At 48.4% G+C, this 12,943-nt stretch overlaps 1 protein-coding gene across 2 annotated transcripts in view; it reads left to right on the forward strand.

Moving 5' to 3' along the window:
• Positions 1 to 407: 407 nt before the first annotated feature.
• The window catches only part of HRH1 (histamine receptor H1), a 114,600-nt gene continuing 102,064 nt past the window's right edge, over positions 408 to 12,943 (forward strand). The window contains exon 1 of one of the 2 annotated variants that reach the window (XM_050781486.1): positions 408 to 472. The gene's annotated coding sequence lies outside the window, so the exon portion shown is untranslated. The remainder of the gene's footprint in view (positions 473 to 12,943) is intronic. The other variant, XM_050781484.1, reaches the window with a different exon arrangement.

Below are 12,943 nucleotides of genomic sequence, written 5' to 3' on the forward strand. Positions count from 1 at the left end.
TCTGCGTCTTTGTCTTGATTTATCTCTGTCTGTCGTTTTGTGTGCCCGCAGGTGCGTGGGTGGGGGTGGAGTTGTCTCACCAAGGTTCTGACCCTTCTGCCACCTCTCTTTCCAAACCCAAGGAGCCGTCCACCGCGCAGAGCCCGAGCCAGGGTACCCAGCGGTAGCAGCTCTAAACCTGGGGCGCGAGCTGGGAAAGGGAGTCCGAGCGAGAGGCGCGCCCCTAGTGCCCCCTCCCTCCGCGGGGGCGGCCCTGGGCGCGTGGAGCCGGGTGCTGGGGCGCTGCAGGCCCGCAGGGCCCCGGTCCCCGCCTTCTCCGCTGCTCGCAGGTGGCCCCCTCGGCGCGGCTCCTCCTCCCGCGCCCCGCCTCCCAGAGCGCTCCCCGGCGCCCCCGCCGCCGCCCCCGCGGCACACCCAGCAGCCTGGCCGCCGCTGCTACCGCGCCACCAAACTTTCCCCGGAGCCGGCGCCGGTGAGTCGCAGCGGGGCGCGGGCTTGGGCGAGAGCGGGGCCGCAGCAGCTGGGCGAGGCTCCGCGCTGACCAGACTGGGATCCGGGCAGCCCTGCAGGGCGGCCGGGACCCCCGGAGCCGGCGGCTTGAGATGGGCGCGCTTGGGTACCCTAGCGACGCGGATGGCCTGGGGAGGGTGGAGGAGCGCGGCTCGCTCGGGGGCATCGCTCCCCTCGCCACACTTTGGCCCCAGCACTCGACGCGCAGACACCTTTAGCTTCCCCGGGCTTGGGCAGGGTGCGCGCCCTGAGCGTCTGTCTTTGGGCTCCGGCGCGCAGAGGGGGAGTCTCGTTTTCTTTGAGCCTCCCCAGGGTCTGAATTTGCTGCTAACCGTAGTGCCAGCCCATCGGTTGAGTGCGTTCTCTGTGCCAGGCTTTGGGCATCCATTATCTGTTGCAATATTGTTATACTCATTTACAGAGGAGAAAACTGAGGCTCGGGGAGGAAAAGTTGTGCCCAGGAGCACCAGCTAGTTAAGGGGAGAGAGTCACGGTTTTGGGGAGAGAGTCACGGTTTTGCTCGGAGTCATCCTCAGTCAAATCACTAGACTTCATGAGGTAAGCCCCAGGCTCAGCGTCACCTGGAGTCGGGGGTAGGAAGTGTGCGGACCACCACCCGCCCTTCTCCTGCAGTTTGGCTGCAGCTGGGGGTGTGGAGCAAGGGGTGGATCACCTCCTCCTCGTTGTACCGACAGAGGAGGATGCTTTGGGAAAATGAGTGGATGTTATGGCCAGGGAGTGGATTCTGGTGACAGAAGAGCATCGGGGCTGCTCTTTCAGAGATCAGAGTCTAGAAGTTGCTCTCAGTTTTTCTGGAAGGAGCCCAGGAAGTCAGGAGCAGGAGCTGGAGTACGGCAGCTCCTCAAGGAAGTCACGTCTCCCTCTCTGTTACCCCACCCCCCAGCCCCCAGTCCTCCATGAAGATCCCACCTCTTCCCTCCTAATTCCCTGATCCCTCTGAAGTGTCCGCTTGCCTGGAGCTGGTAGTGCAGAGATGTTCCAGGCAGAGTGGCTGTCCTCCGGCAGAGGGCTCCCGCCTCAGCCTGGAGCAGACCGAACAAGGCTGGCTGGGAGTCTTGGTGAGCAAGGTTCACAGGCTGGAAGGTGCCTGAATAACTCATTTTATGACTGAGGGGCCAGAAACCTGTGACAGGAGCACAGACAGAGTGTGTCCCTGGAGCATGAAGGAGAGGGGGATTGAGGGTCTTATGGGAAGAGTCTTGGAGGCAGCCAGAAAACCAGCAGAGACTGGGAGAGAGGGAGGGTGGACACATGAGAGCATCATTATGCATTATCCCACTTAATACTCACAGCATTCTTGCAAGGTAAGTACTGTTATTGAACAGATAGTCTACTGAGGCTCAGAGAGGTTAACTTGCTTGAGATTGCCCAGCTGGTCCCTGGCAGAGTTGGGGTTTGAACACCCATCTTGCCTGACTCCCTCTAGATTTTGAATGAAACTCAGGTGGCAGATAGGACCTTAGGTCCTTCCGTGCTTGTGTCTGGCAGCAGCAGAGATGAATAGAAGAAAGCCAGGCAGCAGGTCCGCTGTTCACAGGAATCCCGGACAACCCCATGTAAATCCCTGAGTGTGATTCAGGCATTTCTCCTGGTGTGGGGAGAATCTATGGAGAAGGGCAGGGGATGCCTGGCATTGTTTTTGTTTTCAAATGTGAAAGAGAATCCCGTGGAGGCAGGAGACGGGCAGGCGCTGCCTGTCCATGATTTCAGAGCTGGGTGGAGGCCGGAGCTGCCTGCCAAGAGACCCTGCACCCCAGAGTGGTTTGGCCAATGCAGGGCTGGGAGTGGTCCTTCCTAGTCCTCAGCTGAGTGTCCAAGGGAGGAGGGACTTATATGTGAGCCTCCTCCTCTTCGACTCTCTCAGAATTCTGTGTTGGCACTTTCCTCTTCACAATGAAGGAGTGCCTGGCTTTTCCTTAGCAGAGAAAACACATAGCAAAGACATCAAGAGTGTGGGATTCTGGAGCTCACCTGCCTGGGTTCAAATCCCAGCACTGTTGCTTATGAGTTTTGTGGCCTTGGTCAAGTTGCTATGTGTCTCCGTTCCTTGGTTCCCCCATTTTTAGAATGGAGGTATTCCTGACACCTTCCTCACTGGGTTGGTAAGAGAATTAGGTGTGTTCATGTGAATAAAGCACTTCAGTGGTGCGGTGTAATACCTAAAAGTGTTAAGAGTCCATTGTTATTGTTGTTGCTATTAAGGTCAAACAATCCCAGCTCTGTATCCTGGCTCTGCCACCTGCAAATTGCCCAGCCTCTGCAGGCCTCTTGCATTCTCATCTGTAAAGTGAGAGTAAGTCTGGTTAGATATAGTGTGTGCCCCCAAAGTCTTACTGCAGTCTCAAGCTTTAAATAGCCTGAAACTTGAAGTCTCAGTGTGGACCTGTATAAACTTCTGACACTCTGCTAGGCACTCAGCAGACACTGGCCATTGCCACGAGTGTCGCTAGTGTGGATGATATTGCTGCTACACAGTGCAGCTTGAAGTTTGTGCTCTGGCTTTCTTCTGAGGAGCATGGATTTGGGACAGTTTTCAATCGCATGTTTTCTAGAGGGACAGAACGCTTAGGGTTGGAACCCCAGCTCTTGCCCTCAGAACCGAGAGACCTTGGGCATCAGCTTCCTTATCTGCGAAATGGCCGTTAGTTCTATTTGCCAGTATCTGTTTCTCAGGATCAATGTCAGGATGGAAATGTGGAGAAAAGAAGGAAAAAAGCAGATGGTATAAATGGCAAAGAATTACATGAAATTGTAAGTAATTCTCATTAGCATTCAGGCTGGGAATTACCTATAATTGCTCCTGATCCAAGATGTTTTATCTGAAAGATGTACCTGGCAGAGGATAATTCAAGCCCCAGTCACCTGCTGCCCTCCCTTTAACAGTGATGCTGAGCGTTTCTGAATCTCGGGATGTAATTATAATAAAGCTCCCATATCTCATTTATAAGTGACTCACTTCTGTCATTAATGGTTGTAGAGGACTCAGACACATACTCTTCGGGAACAATGCTGCTGATGCTGTCGGAGGGGGGGCCAGGATGCCTTGCCTCTTTTATGCATTCATCCTCCCTGCTGTAATTCTTCAGTGATAATGCAGGGGGATCACATGGGCCAGGATCGAAGCTGACAGCTCTCAATTTGTGCAGCAGCTTGGATGGCAAGGGCCATTGAAACTTGCTGTTGCCAGCAGAATGCATGTTAGAAGCTATCACATCCCAACAGAGGAATGAGCAGAAGAGGTTGAGAAAGCTGCCCCCAGGGAGTACTTAAAAGCACAGACTCCAATGTCCAACAGACCTGAGTTTGAATCTTAGTTCTGCCAGTGTATTCGCCGAGGTGTGATTTCTGGCTGTCTTTCCAACCGTATTGTCAGCTCCAATAGAGCAGGGAGCACATTTGTCTTATTCACAAGGACATTCACAGCTCCTAGCATGTAGAAAGTATTCGTGAACATCTACGGAATGAATGAATATGTGAATGACAAATTGCTTAATTGCTTAATTGGGCCTCAGCTTTCTCATTTGTAAAATGGGGCTAATATAGCACCCACCTTACAGGTTGCTGTGAGGACTGAATGAAGAAATGTTAAGAACAGAATAAACAGTCAGCAGTGCCCCTGATGATAAATAGATGGGCATAAGCAAGCAAGTTGGCTTAGTCTGGGACATTTAACTTTTTTCCTACCCTTGGACCAACAAGAGACAAAAATACTAGTTGTAAGAATGTCCTGTATTTATACAGCACTCTGCAAAGAGCTTTCTTATTGGTTGACTTCTAACAAGTAGGCAGAAATTATTATCCATGTTTTATAAGAGAAGAAACAGGTTCAGAGGGGTTGGTGAAATAAATTACAGAGTTTAGAAGCAGCAGAAATTGGAATATAAATCCAGGTTGCTCCGATTTCTAAATACCAGCTGTTACACTGAGCTTTCCATTGCCCTCTAGAGGGTGGAAGGTGTAGTATTTAGTCTTCCATGAACATGGTATCTCTCTACTTATTTAGGATATTTTTAACATCTTTAACATCTCATGGCATGGTTTCCTAATTTTCCTTTGGTGTCTTTTATATATTTTGTTATATATATATTTCTATTATTTGATAATTTGGATGCTGTTATACATTTTTGATAGATAAATTAGTTGGTTACTTATTGGAGAAATATGCTTGCCTTTTGCATATTGATTTTGTATCCAGAAATCTTGTTAAACTCACTTACTAATTAAAAAAATGTATTTGTAGATTCTTTTGAAAACATATACAATCGTAAGAGGTACAAATAACAGTTTTGTTTCTTCCTTTCTAATCCTTTTATTCTTTCCTTTTTATTCTTGCTTTACTGTCTTTCTAAGACCTTAGTACAATAATGAATTGAAGAAATGGCCAGGCGCCGTGACTCACACCTGTAATCCCAATACTTTGAGAGGCCGAGGTGGGTGGATCACCTGAGGTCGGGAGTTTGAGACTGGCCTGGCCAATATAGCAAAACCCCATCTCCACTAAAAATACAAAAATTAGCCAGCCATGGTGGTGTATGCTTGTAGTCCCAGCTACTCGGGAGGCTGAGGCAGGAGAATCACTTGAACCTGGGAGGCAGAGATTGCAGTGAACCGAGATTGCACCACTGCTCTCCAGCCTGGGTGACAGAGTGAGACTCCATCTCAAAAAACAAAACAAAAAGACAGTGGACATCTTGCCTTTTGCAACTCTTATGGAAGAGCCGTCCACATTTGATAATGAGGTATCATGTTTACTCTAGGTTTTTGGTAGATACTCTCTATCAGATTAAAGAAGTTCCTTTCTATTCCCAGTTTGCTGAGTGTTTCTTTTATTTTTAGTTATAAATGGAAATAGAGTTTTAACAGATGCTTGTTCTGCATCTGCCCAGATGGTCACGTGATTTTTCTTTTTCAATCTGTTAACATGATGCATGACATCGACTTTTGCATTTCTGGAATAAACCCAATTTGAGTCATGCTGTAGCATCTTTATTGCCAGCTTTTATTTACAAACCCTTTTGTTTAGTATTTTAAAATCATGAGTTCTTGAGTGATATTCACCGGTGATTTCATTTCTCATGCTTACTTTTCAGGCTTTGGTATCAAGGTTATGTTGGCCTCACAAAATTATGTGGGCAAGATTCCCACTTTTCTGTTCTCTGGAAGAGATTGCACAAGATGGGTGTTGTTATTCCTTGAGGATTCAATGAAACTCCCCAGTGAGGCCCCCAGTGGATTGATGCTAACGTGGAGGGTAGGGAGAAAAGCTAGTTTTGAAGGAGGAACTGCCACCAATCTGAGTCTTAGCTTGCCTCTGGTGGAAGTAAACAGAGACTGCGAACCTCTGTCCTGAGTGCCATGGGGAGAGCCCAGCCTTGGCCTCTGGATGAGAGTTCTTCTAACCAGACATCCAGCTGAGAGGGACTCAGCCTAGGGTGAAACCTTAATATCTGCTGAAGTCTCCATCTGCTTCTAAAATTGCAGCCACTGCAGACAATATACCTGTATATTGTTATTCCCTGGTGGCCACAGATTGAGGGACAATCAGATTCCATTGACCATTCCTGTGCCAGTTTTTAGGTCAGGCTCTCCTTCTCTGTCACGTTTTCAGTTTTTGTGGAATCTCCATATTAGGACCTAAGGACTATGCCCCTTTCTGCCAATTCATCTTTTCCCCACCCCCAGGATAACTAGATTTGAGCAAGTTTCTCAGCTGGAATCTTGCCTCAGTTGTCTTTTTAATAAAGTGCCAGGCACTGTCCTAACTTGGATCATCTCTCTTAACTCCCATAACAATGCTATGAGGTAGTTATATTATTCCTATTATTCAGATAGGAAAACAAGGTTTCTCATTGTCATCAGTTTAATGGTTTCATATTTTAGACTAAATTATCGCTCTCTAACCTATTTGGGTTTTGAAGAAAGATAAAAGTCTAAATTAATTTTCCTTCTCACATACTTAACCAATGGTCCTCATCCTGTTTCCCTCCCTGTTTATTAAATCTTTCTTCCTTTCCTTCCCACCTTTCTTTCCTACGTCACCTGCAGCAGCACTAAATTACAATATATCTTTGGAGGCAGAGCCACCAAATCACACTCAACTCCAGGGAACACCATTTGCACAATTCTGTATCTTGGGCCTCAGGGCATGTAACCTGGAAACCCAGTCATTGACAGCAGATCTCTTTCTGAGCTGTCTGTTCTGAACTGTTGAACCGTCAGCTGATTCTAATAGTTGACTATCAGACAGGGCCATGGCAAAAAACAGAGGGCACATCCCAACTGGGTAATTGAGAAAGGTTTTGATAAAGAGCCTGTTACCTTGTATAGACTTTGTGGTCTGGGGAACTAACATGGGATAGTGCAGTACCCTAGGGTATCGATGTGAAGAGGAGAGTTGTTTCTGCCTCCAAGTTTGGAGGGGCAAGAGAAGGGAATAAGCACTCAATGTCATTCTCCTCCTGCCCTACCTGTGGCCAAACCCAATCAGAAGTGGGTAGACAGCAAGAGAGCCTTTGATGTGGTTCATGAGCACAGAGCACAGGAGGAGGACTGGGGATCTGTGCCATGCTGGTTTGATGATTGTTTGTATAAGTTGTATTTTAATAGCTAACAAAGGCATCTGCTTCCCTTCTTTTTCCATTTCTTTCAAACTTTTCCAGGCAATTTTCACTTGGTTTGCTATTTCAAGAGTGTTCCTTTTATTTGCTTGCTAGCTTTTCTTTGTTCCTGGAGAGAATCACTAATCATCATTAAATAAGTACATCCTGCTGCCCCTTGCCCTTGGCCCAGGTGAGGCACAATTCCACCACCAGCCCACACCTGTGGTCTGGAGAGTCTGTGGAGGTGATTGTTGATCCCAGGCTCATATTGGAAGCCTGGTTTTCTTTCCTCTGTCCTTGGCGTCTGGCTGCTTGAGTGGTGGGGCCACCCTGATGAGCCTAACATGGGCCTCTGGTAGGGTCTGCATTCATAACACAGCGCCTGGCACTTCATGGCACTCACAGACCTTTGTATGGAACGGCTTTCCAGGCATCTTGAAAGTGGTAAGAAACACTGGGCAAGGATAAGTTATTTTCCCTGTTGTATCAGGAGCTCAGTAAATATTTTTCAGTTGTTTATTGATTGATTCTCACAGCACTGGGTTTCACCAAGCCTTGAAAACCTCCATTAACAAGTCAGGAACTCAAGATGGAGTTTTCTCCCACTGGTCTCTCCTGTAGGTGGCGGTGGGAAGGGCTGATAAATAGCACTCCTCTGCCCAGCCTGAGCTCTGTACCAATAGAGAATGAAGACAAAAGGCAAGACCAGGCAGCCGGAGAACAAAATGTCATGGTTATTACTAATCAGAGTGACAGTGGAGTGTGTGGGCTTGTAAACGCTGAAGGCCAGGATGGGCTGAGTTGCCCACTCAGGTACAGGCAGTGCTGGGCTCTGCAGGAGGTGGCCCCTCCCTGTCCTTCCTGGGAGAGAGTGGAAAGGACGCATGCTCCCTGCAGGCACACTGGCTCCCAAAAGAAGGGGCTGAGTTATACTTAACCTATTTCATCTCTCAGATTCATTCATAGATATGGTCACCATGCAGGGAACCAGGGGAGGAGCCAATGAGGAGCTGGAGAGAAACCTGGGTTATAAGGTGATGATGCTCCCATCGAGTGGCAGGATATATGAGGAATGGGCAAGAAGCATTTTCCTCTCCTTGGTGGGCGAGTGCGGGCAAGGGTGTTGGGGTGATCCAGAGGTCCCTAGCACCTGCTATTATCTGGACCAGCAGGGTATGGGAGAAATAGAGTCCCTGACCTTTCTGACCCTCCTGTCCTGATGACTGATGAACTACTATCTGTTGAGAAAGCACTCCAGGGCTTTCCATCTGTGATGTCACCCAGTCCTCAACAGCTCTACGAGATGCACATTCATGTGCCCGTTTTATAGATGAGACAACTGAGGCTAGAGCCAGGGAGTAACTTATGCTAGAGTGTGACTGGGGAGACCAGGAACGAGGCTACTGCCGTCATCCAGATGGGAGAGGAGAGCCACTTGGACTGGCAGTGGCCAAGGAGAGAAACAGATAGATTGAGATGGGTGTGGAGTCCATGTGTAGGACTGGACAGGTGGCTGTGTGTGGTGAGGCTGGATGGGCTGTTATCAGGAGGCAGAGTTAAAGCAGTGTCTTGGGTAATTTGTGGTTATTCTTGGGTTTTGTTTTGTTTTGTTTTTTGTAAAATAGATGTGACCCTCCTAGGCAAAGATTATTCAAAGAATTAAGAATTCCACAGGCACCACCACATCTGCACATCTTAGTGGAGCTGAAGCTGCTGCTCACTTGCTCTTAATTGGAAGTGCTAGCTGGAGCATGCTTAGGGGGAATTAAAACGTGCAGACCTGGAAGAGGTCTAGTTGGGAAGGAGATCCTGAGACAGCCTCCCCCACTGCCTTCTTGCCCTTCTGATCACCTTAGAGGTGGTCACTGCTGCATCCCGCTGCACCGCCGTGTTTCCCAAGCTCCTCCCCACTGTGCATCTCCCCATCCCAGCCTCAACGTAGGCCTCCTCCTCCTTCTGCACCCCCAACACAGGCTTCTCTATCTCCAGGCAGCCCCCTCCTATCCCCAGAGGTCCCTTTCCCAGGGACAGATCTGACTGTTTCACTTTCCTGCTCAAAATCCAGTGACATCCTCTGCAGCCATTAAGTAGAAGGAAAGCTGAATTGTACCATCTGGAAAGATGACCGTGATAAATGCATTGGACAAGAGCAAGTGGCAGAATGACCTGGCCAGTCTCAGAAGGCAGAGCACAGTGGTCAAAACACGAGCTTGGAGGCTACAATGAGACTGAACCCAAGCTCTACCACTTAGTCACTGTATGACCAGGAGCAAGTTCTGAATTTCTCTGTGCCTCAACTTCCTCATCTGTGAAATGGGAATGATAATAGTCCTCACCCCTATAAAGTTAATATATCAAATGTGCTAGTCCAGTGCTGCTCCTAGCAGCATCCAATAAACACTAGTTATTACATTAGCATATAAGTACATGTGAACACATATAATCATAGGTCACATTGATGCCTATGATTATATGTGTTCTCATGTATTGATATATACCTCTTTCTCTTTTCACCTCATTCTTCAGGACTCAGAGGTATTCTCTTCCAGGAAGTCTTCCCTGAACACCCCCCACCCCTAAGGCTGAATTAGGATCCTTCTCTGGCCTTACAGCATCCCCAGACTCACATCTTCCATACATGTCCTTATTGTCACCATCGGTCCCCCCGTGGCTGTGAGCAGTTTGAGGACATAGGCTGTAACTGATTTCCCTCCATATCCTTGGTATCCATCGATGTGTGAGGAACATAGTGCACCCTCTGGAGATACTTGTTGAATGAATGAATGAATGAATGAGCAGGACTTTGAAACATGAGGGATCAATGGGTAAAGACGTGGAGGGAAGACAGCCAGGTATAGGGGATGGCCTGAGCCAAGGCACACAGGTAGAAAGGGATGCTCCAGAAGGAGCACACAGCCGGGGCTGGCCATGCCTTAGAGAGTGACAGAGAGGTTAACAGGAAGTAATTAAGATGCTCAAGGTGGGCAGGGGCCAAAGGAATGTTCTGTGTAAAGCAGGGAAAGGAGATGTGATAGGGTGGGCATGAAGAAGGAAGGGATGGATTGAGGGACAGTGTTGCTTCTTTCATTTAAATCCTTATCCCCCAGGCTGGGTTAGATGCTTCCATGACACCGTGCACTCATCAGGATGTAAAATAAATACCTGGTTTACCTGTATCTACCACCAGGCTGGAAACTCCTCGAGAGATGGAAATTGATGGTGTTTTTTTTGTTTTGTTTTGTTTTTTTAAAAATCTTGTACACAAAGATAAACTATTTCCTCTTGCATGCCTACTTTTTCTCTGCCACGTAGGGCTACAGATGTAGATGGTGTTGAGCATTGTGATAACTGGATATTAATAGAAGTTACTCCAGTTCTTGCGGGAATAGAAAATTTATAGCTTCTCCAATTCAATGGAACCCATTCTGTCAACCCTACTTCCTTTACTGAGTCCTTGAATCAGCTGGAAACAGAAACAGCAGTGCAGTTCACTCCCGGGTCGGATGCAGACGCAGGCCTTTTGAGCAGTGACCCGCCGAAGAACAAGTTCTCACTGAATTTCTTGGTGCTGAACTGAATGAACTTGAACTGCTTGCCACACCCAACAGGGAAGGGTCCCAACAGCAAGGTGCAGGAAAGTAAAACAGGAGTTGGAGTCTGTTCATGGTGATCATGTGCCGTGCGGTGGGGATGCTGGGACAGACAGCTGCTGCCCTTACAGGTGACAGAAGTGAAGAAGACAGCTGCTAGGCCAGTAACAACAAAGCAGGATGTGACATTCTCATATGAGAAAGCACAGTGCTAAGAGTCTCAGAGAGGCTAAGTGACTCGCCTAAAGTCACACAGCTTATAAGTAGCAAAGTTGAAATGGAGATCCTTGACTCCTTTACACTGTGCCACAAAGCCCATCAAGGTATGATGCTAGCTGCCTGAAACATTTGGGGCAATAGCCCAGCATTTTGTAATCCTCCTCATTCTCTGCTTGTTATCTCACATTGCAATCATCCGTTAATTCCCTCCACCTGTAAATGTCAAAAGTGCCTATTTCTAGGTACCTGGCATATATCCTTTTTCCTGAGTTCCAGGCTGGATAACAGGAATGAGTCCCAAAACTAATCCTTGAGTTTCTGATATTGAGTGCTCCCTCATACCCGGAGATTTAGGGGTTTTTTATGCACATGCAAGAAGAGAAGAAAAAGCAAATGAACGATTAGCTCTGTAGATTGAAGTACAAATTTTGAGGAAGTTTCAGGGATTTGAACATTCAAGGTTTGGAACTGACATTGGGCCGGGTTGCCCCATCAGTGCCAAGAATCGTTACGGTGACCTCACTGTGCCAGCTCTGAATACAGAGGGCTTTCTCTGCATTGGTCACTAGGAGAAACCTCTCTCCGGAATCAAGCATTTTTCTGATGAATGCGTTTTACTTCCTTTCATCCCAGACACAGAGCTGTGTGTCTATCTGTGCACTAAATGTTACTTTGAAAACACTGCAATTTGGAGCTGATCTCGGCTTCTGTGCTTATTAGTTTGTAATATTGCCCTCCCAAGTTTTCTTGGCATCGCTTAACACGGAGAAAGGGAATAATGGTGTATATTGAGCGTCTCCTGTGTGTTGGGCTTTGTGCTGAGAACTTTATATTTGTCGCTTCCTTTGCTCCCCTAAACAACCTTGTGAGGTCAGGACTATGATGATCTGCATCTTGGCCCTAATCAGGACCCATAGGCTCTCTGCACCCTGGGCCCTCCACACTGGGCAACCAGCCCTTCCCAGACACATCTTGTGCATCCTCATCACTGCTCACATATGCTCCCACCTTCTCAGCCCGCACAAACCCCATGGCACCATTGAGTTGTAGACTTAAAACAAGTGAATTCTGGGGTATTTTTAAATTGTGATAAAATATATGTAACAACATGAGTGAGTGCTAAAATATGTGAATTTTTACCCCATGAAGCTACTGAAAAAGAAAGACAAGAAGGGGAGAAATGCTCTTCCCAAGTTCCCCTGTTCATGCACATACCAAATAACTCTCCTCTCTTCTCCACTCCACCATTCATTCAACAACATCTATTGAGCACCTCCGGTGTATGAGGTGCTTCTCTAGGCACATGGGATTCCTGCAGAACAGAAGGGACAAGCATTCCTGCCCTGGTGAGGCCTACATTCTATTTCTGGCTTCTCCAGGCCTGCGACATCTGCTGTCCCCTGGATTCTCTAGGCCTGTGATATCTGCTATGCCCTGGATTCTCTAGGCCTGTGACATCTGCTGCCCCCTGGCTTCTCTAGGCCTGTGACATCTGCTGTCCCCTGCATTCTCCAGGCCCATGACATCTGCTGTCCCCTGGCTTCTCCAGGCCCACAACATCTGCTGTCCCCTGGATTCTCCAGGCCTGTGACATCTGCTGCCCCCTGGCTTCTCCAGGCCCGTGACATCTGCTGTCCCCTGCATTCTCCAGGCCCATGACATCTACTGTCCCCTGGCTTCTCCAGGCCCACAACATCTGCTGTCACCTGGATTGTCCAGGCTGTGATATCTGCTGCCCCCTGGATTCTCCAGGCCTGTGACATCTGCTGTCCCTTGGATTCTCTAGTCCCATGACATCTGCTGTCCCCTGGATTCTCCAGGCCCACGACATCTGCTGTCCCCTGGATTTGCCACACTATGACATCTGCTGCCCCCTGGCTTCTCCAGGCCCGTGACATCTGCCGTCCCCTGGATTCTCCAGGCCCGTGACGTCCGCCATCCCCTGGATTCTCCCGGCCGGTGACGTCCGCTGTCCCCTGGATTCTCCAGGCCGGTGACGTCCGC

This window comes from Macaca thibetana, chromosome 2 (genome assembly GCF_024542745.1).
Source record: "Macaca thibetana thibetana isolate TM-01 chromosome 2, ASM2454274v1, whole genome shotgun sequence".
Taxonomy (NCBI): Eukaryota; Metazoa; Chordata; class Mammalia; order Primates; family Cercopithecidae; genus Macaca; species Macaca thibetana.